Source organism: Dermacentor variabilis, chromosome 11, assembly GCF_050947875.1.
Source record: "Dermacentor variabilis isolate Ectoservices chromosome 11, ASM5094787v1, whole genome shotgun sequence".
Lineage (NCBI taxonomy): Eukaryota > Metazoa > Arthropoda > Arachnida > Ixodida > Ixodidae > Dermacentor > Dermacentor variabilis.
In genome coordinates, this window is record NC_134578.1 from 28,632,311 (window position 1) to 28,654,576 (window position 22,266).

At 46.1% G+C, this 22,266-nt stretch overlaps 1 protein-coding gene and 1 long non-coding RNA gene across 2 annotated transcripts in view; both read right to left on the reverse strand.

Annotated features, from left to right (window-relative positions):
* The window catches only part of LOC142563772 (cGMP-inhibited 3',5'-cyclic phosphodiesterase 3A-like), a 375,893-nt gene that overhangs the window by 225,682 nt on the left and 127,945 nt on the right, over positions 1 to 22,266 (reverse strand). The gene's annotated exons all lie outside the window — the stretch shown is intronic.
* The window catches only part of LOC142563773 (uncharacterized), a 74,414-nt gene continuing 71,462 nt past the window's right edge, over positions 19,315 to 22,266 (reverse strand). Inside the window, exon 3 of the long non-coding RNA XR_012824403.1 lies at positions 19,315 to 19,368. This is a non-coding gene — a long non-coding RNA (uncharacterized LOC142563773). The remainder of the gene's footprint in view (positions 19,369 to 22,266) is intronic.

Consider the following 22,266-nt stretch of genomic DNA (forward strand, 5'->3'; position numbering starts at 1 on the left):
GTTACAGAAGAACAAAAATTGGTAGGAGTGCATACGGTAGGCATTACCAAGTCATGACCAGCAGCCTACCGCTACCCTTGAAAAGAAAGACATAGAATGGTTGCATTCTGCCGGTGCTAAATTGTCGAGCGCAAGAATGGTGGTTGACGAACGAGCTTGAGAAACAGCTAGGGACCACTCATCGAGCGATTGAAGGAAAAACGATAGCTGTAACGTTTAAAGACAGGGGGACAGCGACGTGGAAACGGAAGCAAACGGGGGAAGCCGATGTTCTAGTTGATATTATGAAGAAGAAATGGATCAAGGCAGGCCATGTGATACGTAGGGCAGATAGCCGGTGGGCCATTATAGCTACAGAATGGGTGCCAAAGTAAGGAAAGTGCAGTCGAGGATGGCAGAAAGTTAGGTGGTGGGGTGATCAAATTGCGAAATTTACAGGCGCAAGTTAGAATTAGCTAGCAGAAGGCAGGGGTAATTGGAGATCGTCCTACGGCAGACACAATAAAAATAAGCTGATAGTGGTGCTGCTGATGATGAGGACGGTATCAACTAGATCGAGACACAGGGGTAATTTGAGAGCGCTGGGAGAGGCTTTCCTCCTGCACTGAACTTAGCCAGGATTATTATTATTATTATTATTATTATTATTATTATTATTATTATTATTATTATTATTATTATTATTATTATAGTCCTCTCCCTAAACATATGCGTCTGTGGAATACTGGGACGCGGGAGACGGCAGCAGAAGTCGTAGCGTCATCTTATGAATCTGCTTAAAAACATGGCCGCGAAGACATCTTCCAGGAGGGCGCCGCTGACGTGCTATGAGGGATAACACGACGTGAAGCCTCCTAAATAGCCTCCTGACTCTCAATTAAACCATGTGCGGGCATTCTCCTAGACATTTCTGCCTTCGAAACAAGGATAGCTGGCAGCTGCCAGATAACTGGTCCTGGAAAAGATGGACATACGTCGTGTCTTCACAAAATACGATACACATCCACAATGGCCACGAAGCTACTTCTTTTTTTTGCACGAAATAATTGCAATCAAGTATTTTCGTGTTGTGCGCTGTTTGTAAAGCACCAGCCACAGTCGTCTTAATGCCGCGATGCCCTCAATTCTTGACGAGCGGTTGCACTTTGTGGGGGGTACGCTCTGCGTGCGGCTACGGCTGAAGGAGAGCTCCGGATCTCGCTACGCGCAGTCATTCCGTGGTGCTCGCCAACAGTAGCGCGTGTGATCGCAGTTGCAACGGGCTCGAACGAATATGCCCAACCAGCAGCGTCAACTCCAACAACGTCCATTGCCAGAAGCAACAACAGACACTTGCAGAGGGAAGCGCACTCTGTAACAGGTAATAAGTAGGCTCGCTTCCTTGCGTGGGACCGTCAGAGAAACGGGGTCACTCGCGGGTTGCAGCAGGTATGCATCGATCTGGCAGGTTAGAGGTCGAGCGCCAGAGAGAAAGGGTCTCCCGCGGTTGCGCGCTTTTTTTTTTACCCTTTTTACCTTTCGCGAGGACAATGTCCTCCTCGCCCGTCGGATATCTTTCCTCTTCCCGCGAGCCGGAGGGAGGGCATGGAAGGGTACACGCGTCACGACAACGGAGGAGAACGGGAGTTTCATGCAGTGCCCCTCTCCCGTGTCTACACCGGCTATCAGAGAGAGATGCAAATGAGAGAAAGGCAGGGAGGTTAACCAGACTTAAAACCTCCGGTTTGCTACCCTGCACTAGGGGAAGGGAAAAGGGAAGTAAAGACTATCAAGTGCGCATAGTGCCAACGGGATGACGCGAGCCCGCGGGGAGGGCGGGGGGGGGGGGCGAGTGTGCTTCCCCAAAACTCGCGCGTTTTGTGTCATCGCACCATACTTCCACTTTGTTGCGATATTTTGCAGCGTGACACTGCGCCTTGTTTTTTTTTCAGCTATATATTTTTGTCAAGATCGACAGTGAAAGAACGCCCTTCAGCTGCTTTCGGCGCAGTAGCTATATGAAAGACATTCCGGAATTTTACGTGCCAAAATCGCAATTCGGCTACGAGGCACGCAGTAGTGGGGGGCTCCGGATTAATTTCGACTACCTGGAGTTCTGTAACGTTGGCCCCCAATGCGTGGGACACGGGCGTTCTTGCATTTCGCCCCCGTCGATAAGGGCAAATCATTATCGCAATAAAAAAAAGAAGGAAATGGGGCCGCCGCGGCTGGGATATAGCTATCGAAAAGATGCACGTAATACTCGCCCAAGAGGCCGAGATGGCCATGTAGCTAATTAGAAATATGTGCTCATAAAGATTTTGTTTAATGTTTTGTTTGCTAATGAAAACTTTATGTTGTTCAAGTTACCAAATCGAATTAGGCGCAGCGAAATGATATCTGCGAAGGAGAAATTGTCAGTCCGCAACATCACTTTCGAGATATCCGCCCCCGAAATATGCTAAAACATGTATTCGCGTTGCAGCTATCATTGTTTTGAACTCTTAGAAAGAGAATATTGTGCACTCTTTAACAGGTACGACCGATATATATTGTGCCACATTTTGGAGAAATAGATGTCAAATTGGTGCTCGTCTTGCGACTTCCGCCAAGCAGGCATGAGTTCACAAACGCTCAATTTTGGAATTCCAACATGTAACATAAAGGGAACACTTTAGCTAAAAAGCTTGTGATTATTTTCATCTACAGCCTGCTGGATATTGCGATTTGCAATGAAAGTAACGTCCACATCTTCAGAACCGTTCTGAATAGGTTGAATTACGCTTTCAAGACGATTAAAAATATATTCACTCCATAGAAAAAAAGCAAATTCACCTGAGTATGTTTGCCATACGACCTTATGCCCCAGAACAAATAAACTGGAAGAATAAAGAGCACCCTGTTTGTTCTTGTCATGTGTATTTCTGTCCTTTGTAAGGCGTTCTATGTTTTCTTTTATCACAAACTTGGCATATCTAAGCGTAAAACACGTATTTCCAACATGTCGCTGTCATTACGTCGCAGTACAAGTGAACATTCCACCGGAAAAAGCCAAACACCGTTGGGCAAAAATACATTCGCTATGCAGCTAGAGACTTGGTAGCCACCGTGGCACGCGATAACCCTTCGCAACAATTCAATTTTTTTCGCTTAAGTATGCATGATGGTTAATTAATTAATATAGTGATCTGCGAGTCGCAGCGCGGCTAAAGGTTCGCTGGCGTTGATAAGCTTTTCGAACTCAGGTTGCTTTCCTACCACCGACGCAGCCGACTCGACAGCTGAGCCCATGTGATCCTTCAGGCCACGCCATGCCGACTGCAGCGTCAGTCGTTCCAGTGGTGGAGCTCTCCATTAAATAAAGGAAAGGAAAATACACTACAAGCGTATATGACTGTTAATGTCGACACGTCTGCACTAGAAGATTGGTGCAACATACTGGTTGCAATTGCCAACTGTGTGTGCTCTAGTCAATTTTGCTGTCACATGATGGCATCACTAGCACTGCTACGCGCATCTCTCTCTCTCTCTCTCTCCCTCCTTGAATTTTTTTCTTTTTGTCATACAGGCAAAATCTCCCATTGGAGCAAATTTTCCTCTGCTTATCAGCGCGCAAACGCATGGTCAGCAAATGACACCAGCCTTCGGCGGCGCGTATTTGGTCAAGTGCGAACGTTTAACACATGTAAACGCATTCTGCGGAGGAACAAGCATTTCTGGGAAAGTTTGATTTTGTTCGTACGCGCATTGTGGTAGTTTATGGTATGCCGTATACCTGCCCAGCACAAATAACGCTGGTAGCGACACGCTGTGGCGCTTCCTTCAACCTCAAAAGCGCGTCAGAGACGTTCTCGTGTTTGACGCCATTCTCATCGAAGAGAGAACGCTAAAGAACGATTTTGTTGATGCCTGAGCATCGGACACACGAGACCACGGAGTATTCTTGCTCCGTGCCTTAGGCATTGACCGCAGCAGCCGCGCTGGTAAGGACAACCTGTTGCAGATTATTAAGCCGCAACGTGTTGGAAAGGTTTATTTTTGTGTGCGTAGCACGAGTATTCGCGTATAAGGAAAATAGAGATGAGGTGCATATTTTAATAAACATATTACTGTCAACTGGCAACACAATCATTAAAGCAAATTATTGCAGTCTGCAATTGCAATGATAGCATCGTGTGCTTCAGTTAAAATTACGGCTACAAGATGCCGCCAATAGCGCAGCTGCTCAAAGCTACACGTTCAACATTCTGCATATGGTGATACGTATACGGAGAAGTTAAAGCGCTGTAATACGTATATTGATGAACCAAGGGCCCTTATTGTGGTTACTTATATACGGCTTGCAGATACATAAAAGACTGTATAAAAACCCTTCCGGCAAGGTCTGGTTGTGAGCTTCCACCACCATGGCGTTAAATTTACATCTCTTCAGTTCCAAACAAGAAGCTCAAATGACGTCTAGACACCCTGAAATGTCCCTCGTCACAGCAATGCGTTAAGCGAGCTAATGTATAACGAGGACGGCTGCCAATCAGCAATAATATATTGATAGTTCTCTAGCGCTGTTTCACCCTGAAGATATCATTAAATTGAATTGATTTTCCTTTGAGAATAAAAGTTTTCCAACTGCAGGACAGAACACGGTATATGGAATGACTTCAAAGCAGTAGAGCGGCGCTCCGATCGGCGTTTCGCATGCGTATGGTAAGTTGTCAAAGTACGCGCAAAAATAAAGAAGAAAAAATTCGGCTGCGGTTTAGCTCATCTAACCCTGGATATGCAAAACGAAAGGTTGATTTAGCCTGGCTAAGTCATCGTTTTACTTGGTCAACCTTTGATTCAGCTGTAATTATTATTACACTTAGCGATACAATCATCGATAAGCCAGATATGACGGCTGCGCCTTGGTCGGCGGCTAGACATGACTGTGATTAGGCTTCGATAGATACGCATCGTTCGAAGGTGCGACGCCTGTTGTGCCACAGGGAAGGCGCAAGTGCTAGGCATGCAGAGAGACGCCGCGAACACGCGCAGCGCCGAAGCACAAACGGACAGGGCGCGAACGCGGTCGCTACATTGACGGTGCGACGCCTGTTGCATTCCGGACCCTCTCCAGTGACGCAGCTCGCCGGGCGATATCCGCGGGGTGGTCAGAGGCCGCTTGGCGACGACGGCTCAAAGCCTCCCGCTGCCGCGCAACGCTCAGAGAAGACGGCCCGGCCTACCTCTCATCCATGGCCAAGCTTGCACTGACTAGGCGAGCGTGGCGCTCCTCTTAGCCAGGTGCGCGGCGAATCACGTGGTCAGTCGGCAGCCCAGCTGTGGAGGGCGCATGCGCCAAGCCGGCGGCGGAGCTCGGCGCGGCGAGTCACGTGATGCGCTGCCAAGGCTAGGGCGCAGCTGCGGTCAAATGAAGGTCAAATTGCTGGCGGCGGCGAAACTCGGCTCGACGCGGTTGGTAAAGCTTTCGGTTTAAAGGAACCAGAAAAGTCGAATGGCGATCACCTCGAGGTGGCATGCCGCAGGAATCTAGACAAAGATAATCGGTGTCAGCAATGTTTAGGACAAGCGAAGTGGTCGTAGGTTTTAATTCACTACAAACACAACTGCCCTGGACAGATCAACCGACATTTTACTGCCCACCGTCAATTATAGTATAACGGCATCGTTGTTTTACCACTGTCGCCACCCGAAAAACGTCATGCTAGTTATTATTATTAGTGATCGAGCTCGTTCGAGGGGATAAAACTTCCGCCAACAGGTAGCTGCATGCAAGCGGCGAAAGCAGCTGGCCTCCGCTACTATGCGCCATGCATCTTGGCGCAACGGTATTCATTAGAGCTTACGCAGCGACAGCATGCAACGAACTCCCGACGCATTTCAACCGGGCGTCGCCGCAGCTCGCGTGTATGTTTTCGCATGTGCAATCGCAACACTCTAATCTTAGTCGAAAGGTCATAATCATCATCATAATCATAGTCATCGTCATCATCATCATCATCTATATTAGGACAACACCAGAACGGAAGGCTTCACCCCGGCAATCTCCGATTGCTCATTTCTTGCCTCAGCTGCCACGATACTACAGCAGCAATATCCTAATTTCGTCGCCCCACCTGGTCCCTGCCATCCTTGACTGCATGCGCTTTTTTTCTTTTGCCCTTGGCACGAATTACTCATCATTACTCGAAGAGACAACCCGTTCTCTGTTTTACGCATTACATGACCTGCCCAAGTCCATTTTCGTGCTTAATATCCACCAGAATACATGCTATGTACCCGTTTGTTCGCTAACCAATGGAGCTGCTTATGTGCCTCTGAACGTTACGCCTGTCATTTTTCGCTCTAGCTGCACGCTGTGCCAATATACTGACTGAAGCAAATGAGCTTTGTTAGGGATTTCAGTTGCGAAAACTGCGTCGGCCACGGTAAATGACAGCGCAAGCCAAGATTTATAGCACACGCCAGCAAAAGATGCACAATATATCGGCTGTACTTGGTCGTAAACGTCGTTTATGTTCCTTATTGTTTCTTTGTGCGAACGTCCCATTCCCTTGTTTACATTAGGCGCCTAATCTGAGCACGTCATAGAAGGGAAAGTACATCAAAAACAATTGCTAAGAATAACGTTGCTCATACCTCATTTAACAGGATACAGCCTCAACCTTGCTAAAATAAAACGATTAAGTTATGGAGTTTTACGTGCCAAAACCAATTCCTGATTATGAGGCACGCCGTAGTGGAGGACTCCGGAAATTTGGACCACCTCGGGTTCTTTAACGTGCACCTAAATCTAAGTACCACGGGTGTTTTCGCATTTCGCCCCCATCGACATGCGGCCGCCGTGGCCGGGATTCGATCCCGCGGCCTCGTGCTCAGCAGCCTAAGACCATAGCCACTGAACAACCACGGCGGGTAAAAAAATAAAACGATAAACACACTACTAGGAACCCCATTGCATTGCAAGAATAGAAGGAAACGATAGTTCAACAACAACAATATTTTTACACTGTATTCCAATCTCCAAGCGTAAATCGATCTCTAAAAAAATTATGGGGTTTTACGTGCCAAAACCAATTTCTGATTATGAGGCATGCCTAGTGGAGGACTCCAGAAATTTGGACCCCCTGGTGGTCTTTAACGTGCACCTAAATCTAAGTACCACGGGTGTTTTCGCATTTCGCCCCCATGTAAATGCGGCCGCCGTGGCCGGGATTCGATCCCGCGTCCTCGTGTTCAGCAGCCCAACACCATAGCCACTGAGCAACCACGGCGGGTGTAAATCGATCTCTAAAGATTATTCTTGATATTATTATTATTATTATTATTATTATTATTATTATTATTATTATTATTATTATTATTATTATTATTATTATTATTATTATTACTTGTTTGAAAACATATGTAGCCTTGACAGGGAAGGGGGAAAACGCCTGCCTAGTCTTCAGAATGGAGGGGACAGAAATATAGAAATGGAAGGCGGGTAGAAAGGCAGGAAAGAGGAAAAAGAAAGATGAGAAATGTCAAGCAATAAAGCAGAACACACACAGTGCAGGTCACACACACTATAGGGCCGGTCCCCCCCAGTGCAGGTCACGCTACTAAAGGATGTTGAATTCGATTGTCACGGTTATATCGACAAACGCCCCAATGCTATTTAAAGGCAATATTGAATAAGGTACCTCCAATATCTCAATTCAACATAGCTCAATAAATTTATTGCTCTTTTTCAGCGGTCAATAAAGAACAGGTGTCAATGCAACGTGAAGGCTGAATCAAAAACGATACAAAATTATTTCTTTTCGGTTTGTCAACGTCGCAATAACATATAAGTGATTTCTTAACAACAGAATTTTAAAGAGGCGCTGCGCTATTTTTACAAGGGTAAATATGTAAACAAATGCGCTGCTTTCAAATTTGTCCGCAAAGTTTGGCATGTGGATCTTTATGAGTATCTATGGTTATCGTTTGGATAGAGTTATATATACTTAGTTCAGTAGACTGGCTTTCACAACAGCTTATTTTAGGTATGCGATTTATGCAAACGCGTGTTTTCTTATTCTTTGGCTTAGAACTTGCCTTCGAAAATATTATGAGTCTGTATGGCTACCTTACAGCACACAGAAAAAAAAACGGGTACTAAATATGAACGACAGCCGCCGCCTACAGTAGATGGAGCGGAATACAATACGCAGAATTCATTAAGATGAGATTCTGGCGTATTCTAAAAGCACTATAGACTTGTCCCTCTTCTGACACTGTGCAAATTTGTTATTGTTTTTTTCATATATATGACCTCAGCGCCTGTGATGAATTTCCCCGCCTGTCTAGACCGTACCAAGAGAAGCTACACAGCAGCTAGCATTGGAGGATCGCTAAGAAGAAAGCAGGGAGGTTGCAATCAATCATTGCTGTTTTATTTATACTTCAACACCCTTCGTTGATCAATTTATGTGCTTGAAGATCCTATACGTTGACGGCTTGTCTAGATTTTGCCTCTAGTCATAAGGTCGACCTCGTGCTCTGCTGCCTCAATCACCGTCGCCTTCTGATGACGTAGTAGCACTCCGGGCTGAAGCTCCGTCAACGTGATGCGTCGGCGAAGAGATTGTTGGAACGAAGAAATTAAAACCTAAATCATGAAGAGCGTACTGCTGAAGAACGGATTCAGAATCTTACAGTTTGCAAGGCGTCGGCTACATGCGAGAACTCTCCACAGGAACATCAGGCATGAGAGCGCCAGTTATTTCATGTCCTGGAATACTTACAAAGTGCCCATTCGGTCACTCGAAATATGAGCCCAATCTAAGACATTGTGAAAAAGAAGACAAATGATTCAGCGGCGATTTAGCGGTAAATCCGAGGGAAGGGCGCTAGATTTACGTCGCACCTCTTTGAGGTGCAGGATAAATTTCTTAAACCGCGGTTACCACATCGCAAAGCATTGTTCAGCAGCTTCCTCGACGCACGGCGTGTCTCTTAGAGGAGCCAAGTGCAATTGACGGTGTTTTGCACAGGAGATCACCGTATATATATATATATATATATATATATATATATATATATATATATATATATATATATATATATATATATATAAAACGGGACGGGGACAAATTGTTACCTAGACTGCTTGAGTTACTCGTGTATGCTATCAATGTTTTCCTTCTCGTATTCTTGTATACACCTCTTTAATCTTCTTCATCTACCTTGTACGCTTCGTACGCCTGTAGTGGATCCGGTCCTGTCAGTCTCCTTCCTGCTTTCTTTTTTCCCCACCAATACTCTAAACGTCTCGTGCTTACTGCTGACCGGGTAACATTTCCATCTGCTTTAAATCCAAGCGCTTCTGGAAGTTGCACATTACGTACCGGTATCGCTGGGTGAGTCCCTTCGCATTCCATTGGGATGTGCCGGGTGGTCTTCGAATATTTTTATCTTTTTTGGCTGCGGCATACACACGCCTTATCTAATTGCGAATATTTTCTCCGGTTCCTTTTGCAGCCGAACGCGCCACCTCGTGAGCACCCGCTACAACGCTGGCCCCTTTGCTGAGCACCACCGCCAAGTCCGCTTCTGCGCACGGTTGTGTCTACTACCCCTCATACTCTCTCTTCCTCTATCTACTTTCAATTTCCGCTCGCCGCTCTCCGCTTCCCTGACGAAGGAACAGCCTAATGATCCCTCATGGGTAGCAGAATTAGGCGTCATTTTCTTCTATATATCACAATCATCATCGTGTCTCAAGAGGCTTTCCAACCCCAAACGCGCGAGCGGCGCATGCGCATCGATACCGTGACGGCACGACAGCGCCAACGGCGCAGACACGCTTTGAACGTCCGCATGATTGCTGTCGCAAATAAACAATCTAAGAAGCGAGCCCACGCTACACAACCATATCTCTATATCCAGAGCAATCACCCAGTCGCCAACGTTCCATCTCGTTTTAATAAAGCGCTTTACGAATATTACTAAAATGTTCAGCGCAGGTTCAATCAAAATTATTTCAAGAAGTTCTTGGGATTTAGGTTTTAAATGCTTGTGTTTCTATCAGTGCTTTAGCTTTTGATGCGCAATATTGGCGGGCACAATTGTAGAAATATAGCCGGAAGGAGATAAAAATAAAGACGCCCCCGCAGCGCTCAGTGCGCCAAGTTTTTCGTTCGAAAGTGCTATTTGGCGTTGGTCGGCCATCATTACTGTTATGACGGACATCGTAATTGGCTAGAGCCTCTGCACTTGTGAAAGATTTCAGCGCAAAAACGCCTTTCCAATACGGGCCTGGTATATTCGAGGCTAAATCCCTTCTTTTCTTTTTTCTTTGCCCTCCCCCCTGTCTCTTCTCCGCTCATCTTCCCTGCCGCCTCATTCTCATCCCGAATACATCCGCGTTCCCCACTTTCTGATTTCCGGCTTCGCCCGTTCCTCCGTTTTCCGGCCCATCGAGTGCGCCGTCACCCTGTTCTTCCGGCTTCCTGTTAATCGCCAATGCCCCCACTTCCTCATTACGCGCCGCAATTGGAACAGTCTTCCCTTTTTTTCCTTTTTCATATCTTATCTACCATCTTCAAATTAGTTTCCATCTTTCTCCTTTTTTTCTTGTTGTCGTTGTGATTCTCATTCCTTTCTTTCCCGAAGGCCGTACTTTCTCCCCTCCCCATGCCAATCTTTCCCGCCTAAATTCCTTTTCTTCCCTGAATTACAAATGACCTAAGCCTTGATTGTTGTTTCTCTCAACATCGCGAACAAAGACCCTTGGTTCCCATTCTTGCATGCCTTTATATACTTTTTAGTGCAATTGCTTACTCTATTTCGCTTCTCGGCAGCTTTCATCTCTAAACTACCTTCATCTAGTAATCATAATTGACAAGAAACATTATATATATATATATATATATATATATATATATATATATATATATATATATAAGCATGCAATAAAGGGAAGAGCGGGTGATATATAAGAAAGAGTCGTACACATAGTGTGGAATGCATATATATCTATCTTTCGCACGAGGAACCTGATACCATAGAGCAAATCACATAGCGTCGCAAAAGGTAAATAAGCTCCCTACGTATTTTACCGCACAAATATTACTCGAAAATCACTCGAAGCACAAAACGTTACAACACAGAAATACAGCTTAAAGTGTCAGCCTACTGTCACCTGACACATCTTTCTTCAAGTTCTTTTTTGTCTTCGATGGTTTCTTACTATACGGCCTCGGCTCCTTACAAAACTAATTTAAAGTCTGTTGACAGTTTCTTCAAAGCAGACTGCGCTGCATCTTTATTAGCGACTTGACACGTCGGTAAGATGAAGTACACAGGACGGAGGTTTGTTTCCTTTGCTCTATTTGTGGTCTGCACAACTTCAAACGGGAAATTTCTGAAAAGTTTTGCAGACATGAGAATACGAATTGTAAGGCCATAATTAGAGACTACATACATTACACAACGATGAAAAAACAAAAGGCGAAAGTGGTGCAAAGGCTTGCTCGTCTTTCTTTTTTTTATATGACCTACCGGGCAAATATCTGCCTTTCCATCTTACTTTCTTATTCATACCAAAAAGAAGTGCTGCATAGCAATTTCGCACGCTACTTCATCGACATGGGGTCGCATACTTCGTGTAAAAACGGCAATACTTTATGCGAAAAACCGTTGCTTTCGTTCATTGCTGACGATGCTTCAGCAACCTTCGGGTTAGTGAAGTGTTTTATGCTTAGGCTGGCCATCACACTGATGTGTAATATAAACACAACGATTACGTTGTACTATACTGTTTTGTGTTCAAACGAAATGATAACGTAATTAACAAGGACTGTCTACCAACATTGTAAATCCATTTTTTTTTTCTGAAGGTCGTTCTCACGTGTCTGTTGTCTGCTGTTCTCTCGTTCGTTTTCTGAACTGCGTTCGCTCATAATTCTTCGTTCCCCTCTCAATCTTTGCCTCTTTCACTTTTTCGTTGCTCCTACTCAAAGCGTGAATATTTTTTGTCAGAATTCCTGCATTACATCCCGCAGCCACCTGCTCTCCTCCGGCTCCCTCCACCACGACGTTCAATAGTCTCGCGTCACCGATGTCCCCTTTTCTCGCTTTGTTGCAAGCTCTTCCGCTTTCATTCTTGCTCTCTTTCAGCATATGTAGTTTAAAAATAAAGCTTGCGCTCCTTCCGATGTCTTTCAACAATGGCCACCCTTCCAGCAACATCAGAGTGGTTAACTCTTCATCTCAACCGTTCGTTCACATACCACTTCTTTACCACCGCGTTTGCCTCCTCTCTTTCGTTTATTTCTCGTTTCAACAGCTTCCTCTCCTTATGTGTCGCTTCACGGGCAGCCCCCGACTTAAAGTCTCAAAACGGCACTCAAGCATCAACACAACCTCCCTCTACTACATACCCCGTCTTCCCTCTCAACACTTCTCGCTCCCACACTTAAACGCCACACCCCTACGTTCTACCTCACGAAATTCCCTCAGCGCAGCTGGTGCGTGTGGGTAGTGTAAGCCAATCAAACAACAGTTTCAGAAGAAGGGCACCTACATCGGCCGCCTCCGATCGTCGCCCGCTAGACGCTGCTGAGTGGAGCCATGAAGGTGGGATTATACAGCGCATAACAAGTGGCATAGAACACTACGAATGCTTGAGCGACTTCTCCCACTCCTAGGAATAGCGGCCAATTTATTTATTTATTTATTTATTTATTTATTTATTTATTTATTTATTTACCCTCAGGGCTTTTGGGGCGCTACAGAGGGGGTGGGTACATGGTTGAACATGAACAGAATTTAAAGTTGCGGATGAAATCAATAAAAAACACAAAAAAACAAAGCATATATATACATATAGTGCGTCGCACATGAAAGAACGCCACAGCTTTGCGTCATGCAATTCGGTGAAACATTGATTCTCATACTTTTAGGGGGCAAAATACTGTAAAGAAAGCTGAACTTTTTTAACAACGAATGATGAGCGGACCGATACGTTTCTGCGACCTGTGGCTCACGCACGCGACGTAAAATGTAGTACGTTTGCATAAATACCGGCAGCACGAGCATGTGCACAAATAATGCAACACTTGACGCAACCTACAAGCTACAAGTCGCAGTTGCGATATGCGACGTAGTTATTCCGTTGAAGGAGCCGCAGCTGAAAAATCAACTGCACCGCGAATGGCGCGGAGTGGCACTTTTACGACCGGACTACTTCCTCAGCTACCACAGCGTTACCCCGCTAAGCATGAAACGGGAGTACAGTAGATCACAATGCGCGAGTCGTCTCTCCTTTCTTTTGCAACAAGGAGTTGGCTATCTTAGTAGAGTGGTAAATTACCCTTCTATAATAAATAAAACGAAAAGATGGGTCACTCTTACACGGAAGGAGGCTCGATAAGCGAGGAAACAAAATAACAAGGAACGCGTGGCCGCGCCGCCTTCAATTTACCGCATCAGCACGCGGTGACGTCATGAATATCGAGAGCGTCTGCCCTGGCCATCTGCTGGAGGCCGTCTGCTCGAAACATAGTTAATGTACTAGCGGCAAACGTGGACTGCATTCTGTTCTAAAAAGCTTGATGACTGAACCTAGAAACGTTTCCAGAACTTTCACAGCGCCACGACAGGTAAAATAATAAAAATAAAGAAGCTTTCAAATTCGCGACCTCCCAAATACCCGCCTATAACGCCGTATACCCTACAACCCTATAACCCTATAACCCTATAACACCGTACACCGGCGTTATAGGGTTCCTGCGGGAATTTTAAACGATGGAAGTTTCGCTTTCACTTATTTTAAAGTGAAGCTTTCTTAGCAAGCCCTCCGAGTGTTTCGTGACCACGGCTGCCGTCTGTCTCGCCGAATAGGCGCTTGCCTCACCTTGGGCAGCACGTGAAATCGAGAGCTCGTGCGCGCGCGTCAACTACCATTAGGTCGGGGAAGCAGGAATGAAACGGGAAGAAACAAACGTCAGCCTTACCACTGCCTTTCGCGGCGCAAATTATCGCTCTACATCGGGTTTAAGCTGAACTGCTCGTGGATTTCCGCCGTCACCCGTGCGAGCAAAGATCATGTTTCTCTGTGTACGTTGGACAGATCTCACCAAGTAAACTCCTTCCCTACGCAAACATCACCTTCGTACTCGAGACATCTCTGCGTCGAGGCGGGAACTGTTGCGCATTTGCATGTACTGCCGCCTGCAACTCGGCTCAGAATGCGAAGAGCGTCGCAGATACACCTAAACGTTGCATGAGATTACGTGTTGCGTGGATGGTGAGAAAGTCGATTGCACGCATCGCATTTACTTTTACAGTTTTTTAATTAAACGCTTCGCGGAAGCATCTGTTCGAAAAGGTTCCAACTTGTGCGTTGGCTCTGCCCAATTTCGCTGCCGCAGTGATCAACCTCTTGGCGCGACATTAACGAAAATAGAGTTGCGAAAGCATACTTTATCTGTCTAGACTGATTAGGTGCTTCTCTTTCGAGACCCTCTAATCAAACGGCTGACACGAGTGTCGCTAGCCTTGACAGCACTGCACGCGGTAGATTAGAGGGGAGCACAGACAGGCGTGCTGACGTCTTCCGCATTGCCCATGTTCCGCGCAACCGCCGATAACCCGGGCTCGCCGAGGCGGCGACGCAAATATTTATGCGATCGCCGCCTCGCTCCTTCGCCGGTGCCTCCCCCACGTCACCCGAAACGCTCGGCGCGCAACTCTGGGCCTCGGCCGGGGCCGCTGCGAGGGGCCGATGACGCACAAGCGAGGAGCGAGAACACGATCAGCGTACCTTTCTTTTTTTGCAGCGGCGCTCCGGGAGCAGCTTGACAGAAGTGTGTCACGAACCTAAGGTTTAACTTCGTTCCTTTCTTTCTGTTCTTCTACCGGGTTATATATTTGTCTTTCTATGTAGGTTTGCCTTCATTTTTTATCTGTCAATCGATGTCTTGATCTATCTATCTATCTATCTATCTATCTATCTATCTATCTATCTATCTATCTATCTATCTATCTATCTATCTATCTATCTATCTATCTATCTATCTATCTATCTATCTATCTATCTATCTATCTATCTATCTATCTATCTATCTTTGTAATGTGATAACATTTCCACGCTCGGGAAGGGGAGGACAAGATGTCCTTACTTTAAGTTGTCAGTGGAAGTATAAGAGATTGACGCTTGCAGATGTTGGGTGCGTGTTGGATAAAATATTGATCATTGTTTATTTACATCAGATTTACACTAGGGCCTCAGGTAAACGCAGTCCTTTCCGAGTGCTTTGTATGTCGAATTAAGATCCTGGTCCAGAAAATTCTCTGGTGATGATTCCTAGTTTTCTAGCAAAGAAGGCGGGAGAGGAATGTTTAACATTGCAGAAAATATGAGCCGTCGGTTTTAACCACCGTTCCGACCAGCCACTCATCATTTTGAAAGGGGAATGAATGTAGAAAGACAGAGAGAGTGGGAAAGTTGCTGACGATGAGGACTAAATGGAGGTTTGAACGAACATGACCAGCGGCGACACTGTAAAATTTCAAGCCCAGGCCACTCTGGCGCAAGAATTTAAAGATAGCCTTTAGAATATCACGGCGATGACAAGGCTCCGGCCAAGTTCCAAGAGAGCCATTTAAGACGAAGGTTGGTTGATAATGACAATCCTTAATGAAACTCTGTGAGAAACACAGAGTTTGACAAATAAGAAAGAGACGCTGTTTTAAAATGATGAAAATATTTCGCAAAAATGACTAAACGGAGCTGTGGCGCAACTGTCTACGGGAGCTTCAAGTATGACGGTTTTAGCAAGCGTGGGAGTGATCGATAGCACATGTATTTGCCTATACTTTGTCCTTTTGGCCTGAAACGAGTTTCTGGCTTTGCGAACCGATCGTTTTCAACGAAAAATGGCGCGTGAGTAACGCAACAATTATCGACGATTAAAGAATCCATTTGCCCTCGTGCGTTTAGAAAGATGTAATTTCCCGAAAACAAAGTCAGCGTAGCTTAATTGGTAGAGATTCGCACGCGTAATCAGGAAGACCTCGCTTCAACTCCCACCGGCGCCAAGCTGTCTTTCCGTACATTTCATAACGAATTCACAGTATTATTTCTACATCCCCCGATGATTTCCTTAGCTTTCTTTTGTCTGTTGGTCTCATAAAATCGAGCACTTCGGCTCACCTTAATTGTTCTCGTTTACTGCATAGAGTGAATCTCGACTCTGGCATGCCTTCAAGTATAGCAAACGCTTGTTGCCGGCTCCTATGAGTCGACGTACTGCGTGAGGCCTGTGCTTAAAGAAGTAGTTCCCCATTCGCCGCCAGGGCCATGAGCGGCGCTGGTTAACACTTCCCGAGCTGAACTTAGTAAACGAGCACGAATACCCAAGAGAGAGAGAGAGAGAGACAATACAGAGGAAGGCAGGGGGGTCAACCAGAGGTGGTTCCGGTTGGCTACTTTAAAGGGGGGAAGGCTTAATGGGGATAAAAAGAGAAAGAGAGTGGAAAGGGGAGATAGAGAGAATGCGAGACGAGCACTAACAAAGAGCGTACACCATAGAGAATACCCAAGGAATGTCGACGGGCGGAAATCAGCTGGCGCAGCTCAATGGGTAAGACACCACAGCACACTTGTAATGTGAAACTTGAGCGTTACGCTCTTAGTCGAGTGACGGCTGACGTCACACGACTCCGCCCATGTACCCCGCGAAAACGTCCCTCGCGTGAATACCCCTTTACACGAGGGGAGGGGGAGGTGGACCGATGGAGAGAAAAAAAATAGAGGACCACAGCTTATATCAATCGGGCGCACCAGACATAATGCCGCGCATCTAAAATTGGGCACTGCCGCCTTTGGCCTTCAGATGCTGTGGAAGAGCTCGCGTGGCTTTCCGCAGAAGACTGGTGCATTACGTAAGAAGCCAAAGTAGTCTAGAAGACGTGTATTATGCGTCTACGGAATCTCTTTCACAGCCGGGCTACAGCAGCCAGTAGGGCGACGAAGTCGGTCGCTTGCCACTACAGCGAATTCCGCGTCGGAACTACGCATCGACGCACCGATCGATTGCCGCCGTTAACGTCTCGGAAGAAATCAAAACCATTCGTTCAACCTGTCTCGAGCGTGTGAGACAGCGGATCGGATCATCACGCATTTAAATAAGCTCAGGGACCGGAGCATGATGTGTCAAGGTTTTCCTGACCAAGAAGGAGAGAAGAAGAAAAAGACGGCGGGCAGAAAACTAGAAAAAAATGGGAGGGGAGGAGAGGATAAGGCCGGGTAGAACTTCCAGTACTAGTTGCAGAAGTGCATTGTAGATGGCGACACTGCCTGAGAGTTCCTCTCCGCGGTGGCGACAGTAATTTGCAGGCAGTGCAAGGCAACGTCTCATTGTTTCGTACTTAAGCCCCTATTCTGCGCATAAACCAATAATGATTTCAAGAACAGGACGGGACAAACATTACACAGAAAGCACGAACTAAGAATAGTTTACGTCGGGCTATTTACTGATATACGTTTGTATACAGTTGTGTTACAAAACAATCTGTGAAAAAAAAAATGTTTTACTACACATCAGCACACTGCAGTCTTAAACAGAGTCAATGGCATGACTTGCAGTTCATTTGCTACGTTGCCTGCATCAGCTGAGTTTCTTTAGTAGATAAAGCTATTGAAGCCAGCCTAAAGAACCCGATGCATCCTCCTTCGCGTGTTGATACGGAATACGGCTCACCCGTGTTAATTTCCGTCCTAACAAGGACTTTTGATAACATATCCTTGTTTGAAATCTATATTTGAATATGTTTTCTAACTCTGGCGCGCACACAGCCCGTTTATCCGAAGCCATGTATAAACGTTAAGCAAGTGGCCCCAAAGGACCCGTACCCATAACTGTAGAGAAGTAGCTTTCCTGCGAAGCAGTTTGCCTAGCTAATGGTGGCGCAGCCATTTTTGCGAACACCTTGTACGGGCGCAGTTTTCTTGTATGATGACACGGAAAATCTAGAGGTGGGTCCCGTGGTAAAAAAGAAAGCATGCGCAAGAAACAGGCCCCAGCAAGTACAGCACAGCTAGCACTTCGTCTTCATTTAAAGGATGATTTGTGCCCCCATTTGCTGGGCAAATGTGCAGTGCGGGAGAGGCGCATTTGTTAATTATGCAACAGGTCTGTCGCAGCGTTCTATAAGGCTGCAAGCTCCCCCTCCCACCGTAATGACGTCACTGCGCGGCGTTACAGGCTGAAATTATTTTTACGTGTGTTGCCGCTTATCCCCAGGAGGTATCGGCAAAGTTTCGCATTCCCAACTTTCGCTGAATTTAATGCGTGATGTAGCACTTTTTTTTGCAGTCTGAAATTAATTTGTAGGGGCCAATTGTGATCACAATCTCTGATGTCACAAGCGCTGGTGAAGCAGATTCAAGGTGGCATTGCTCTACTAGTCTTTCACTTTTGCATTGTACTCGACAGTTAGGACACGTGTGATCTGGGTGAAGAAGGCGTATGTTTTACGCCCTTATCAGAAGTGTAAATGAATCATGACAGCTTGATTTCTCGTGTTTATGAAATGTGCAATAATTTTTCCTTTGCGCTATTTCCTAGCCTCCGATATGTCACATGTGCTTACCTGAATAAAAGCGCTTTCCGTGAGGTAGAATTGATGCGAAACTTCCGCTACGCGTATTCCTGAAACGTCCAGGGCCTGCTCTTTATCATTCAGATTATTAAAGCAATCTTGTCGCGATACGGTGGTCAGACTAGTACTTCAATGTCACGCAAGCTCTACTACGCTTTATACGCACAAGACGTAAATTTCTTGGGTACACAGCAGTAACAGTACAGTTACGTCACCATCTGTATAATACGTATAATATCACCAGATGTGCCTAACAAATTTCTCTCAGAAACAACTCTTACTGAAGCTAAGGCTACGGTCACGTGTTTAATGTTACACATCCGTCTGTGGAGCAATAAATTAACGCGAAGCATTCTTTGCTTCCTTCGCGGAACTTTGCAGTAAGGAAGTTCTTGCTTCGTATGGTTTATGACCTCTTCAATAAGTATAAGCGTTGAATGGTGGCCCGAAACTCCGGCCTCCAAATACAACCACCCGGCACAACCATCGCGGACTGTTCTGAACAGTTAGTCCGCGATGGCGTTTTTCTTACATTGTATATATTGCATCTGTTGACTACACAAGCACTAGCCAACAGATCACTCACATGTTAAAGGGATCCAGAACGCACTCTGTGTACACCCTGTAACACTGAAAACTACCAGAATTTTGCAACTAGAAGAGCGGCAAGGAATGGCAACTCACGAAAAGATGGTATCAGTCCGGTTGAAACTCTAGTAGGCCAACATGTACTCCAGGTGAACGACCATTTGACTGAAATGACATTTTGAAGAAACAATTGGCTCGGTACTGCGGCCCAATATGCGCGTATTCCATGAATATGAAGTCCAATTAAGAAAGAAAAATCAAATGGCATGTCAACTTTATGACGTGCAATCAAATACGGGTTGTTTACGCTGATTCAAAATAAAATCTTCAGAGTACTTTCTAGTGCGTCCCAAATTAAGATCGCATCTTGTATAAACTATTATATACATTACATATTACAAAACATCTGTTACGTGCCAAAACAACGATATGGTTATGGGGCACGTCTATTCTCAGTGAGAGACTTGATTAATTTCGACCCCTCTGGGGTTCTTTAACATGCATCGAATGAAACGGAACACGGACGTCTGTTTTTTTCTTTTTTCCTTCTGTTTTCCTTTTTTGTGCATTTCGCCCCTATCGAACTGAGGCCGCCGCGGCCATGATTTGATCCCGCGCCTTCTGGTTTATCACCGCAACGCCGAAGTCAGTACACCGCCACGACGGGTGTACTGACTACTGACTGAAAACATTGCTCTCAAGTTTCATGTACTTGACAGATACGGCAATTCAGAGACGGTAGAAAACCATCTTTGTTAAAGCACTTCGCGCCCTGACAGCTCAGTGAACGCTGATGGTAATGGAACGGCGGGAAAATAATTGATAATCAACCTTTATATAGTTATCCTTGCGTCATTGTATTGATATATTCGGTAGAAAACAAACAAAAAAGGGTCCAGTAAAATACATTTCATGCATATAACTCCGCAAACAAAGATGTTCCGAATAGACAACTAGGATGAACAGAGCATCGACAACATTAACTTGTACGAATGATCGATGTATTGGCTGTGAACAATCATGGGGATAAAAAAAAAGAAACGATAAGCTATCTGTCACACGAATGGATGAACCAGGCCATGTGTGTCAGCACACACGGGTCACGACATCTAAAGGTTGAGGACCCCACAAAAGCGGCAAATATTCTGTGAAAGGGTTCAGCGTGCGAGTCTTGGGAGAATGAAGACTGTCCCCCACGTGAGATAGCTTTGTAGGCAGGTACAAGTTACAACCGACGACCCTGAGAGAAAGGTCGCGCGAATACTTCTCTCGTAGTTCTTTGACGTGACTGGCGCGTGCATCATTTGCATAGCACGCGCGAGAGCACGTTCGCGCGTTCTTGTTTCTACCAGGCCAAATGCGCAGAAATTAAACGCGCGAACAACATCACTGTCGATGTAATGACTGACATCCCTCCGCATGCACCATGTCGTGCAGCAACAAGTTCTCTATAAAAGCGAGGTTGTGCTATTTCTGTGAGTCCTTCGTGGCTCCTAGAGCTTTGAGACAATGTGTTAAACTATGCCGCAGCGACGATCGGGATACAATTTCCAGAACGTTTCTCATTGGAGCTAGCGCTACGTAGCCGTTGCGTAATAATGTACCCCGTTTGGAATCGGTCCAGGTCGTAATCACACAGTACATAACGTTTCTTAGCCTCAGTACAAAAAAAAATATCAATCGTCATACCGTCACCTGCACCATCGTCTTGCTACTGTGTCCCACAGACGTGCACACCTCACACACAAATGCTAACCTTACACAAACACCTTGGCCCATCCGATAACGCATTTCCAGAAACCCGAAACAATGCTGGATAGCCAGACACCAGCAAAATTCTCCGCGTGACGTTCGATTCCACTGGTGAGTGAGATAAGCAAAATTTATTTTATTGCGACAGCAATTATATGGACAGTCCAGGCGCATTTCTGCCGTCGCCGTGATGTTCCGTATAAAGTTCATGAGCAATAACATCATGCTGCATGTACGAGTGAAAGCGTGCGAGGATGAGCCGATGATGATGGCTCAATATCGCGCGCGCAAGGGTGGAAAGCGGGGACGAAGCGCGCCGTCCCGCGTAACGCGCAAGGCGCCAAGGGGAGAGAGGAGGACGTTCTACTCCGGTGGCTGCTGCTTATTGCGTGGCCGCAAGGGCGCTATCTTGAAAGCAACCTGCGATAAATACAGAGTCTAAGTGCGTCGCGAGCCACACTTCGTGTGCGCTGTGTTTTCGCCGCTTGGTTCGCGTTGAAGCGAGAGGCAGCGCGAACGTCTTTTCTACGTCAGCGTTTTGACAAAGAGTGTCCGCGCTCATCCAGCAAGATGTCATGAAGTTTGCCTGTGTGCGCGTGACACCATGCTTGTTAATTTAGTTAGTAAGCGAATGCTTACGAGCTTATACGGCCGATAAAGCTATATGATTAGTTCGTAAAGCCGTCTACTAAGTTGCTATCGCAATCGATGCTTCGCCTTTCAGGCGAAGCTGCGACTTTTCCTAAACAAAATAATTTGGTGAATTACTCCCAAAAGAACGAGCGGCCCAATATAGGCGCTCGCCGAAGCGACAGCCGGGATACTGGGCGCGGTCGTCCCGCTTGTCGAGCGTAGGCTTCTGAGCAGAACAGCACTGCCTAACAGCAAAGTACATCTTCCCTGAAGCACTTAGTGTAAGTCGACGTAAGTCTGCTGCGTCGCATCGCAACGCCTTTACGACAGAGGAACGTGAAAACCAGTAACAGTACAAGGTCTAAGTGGGCCGGTTTCAAAAGACGCAGGCATTTTCTCCTCTCCAACATCTGAGAGAGATAGAGAGAGAGAGGAAGCGGCGGTGTACCAGTAGTGGGCGATGCTGCCGGCTTTCGATACTCGATAAGCTGATTATAACGCAAGAGCCTCTTGGCAAAGCCCGCCTTGAGTCGGCCCAGGGGAGCCGCAACCTAAGACGCCGCGACCATTAGCCAAAGTGTGGGTTCAGCTGTCAGCATGGTCCAAGCGAGCGCGCTGAAATGCTGAAAGCACCGCACGCATACTATAAGCCGCCACGGAGTCCAAAAACAGACGCTA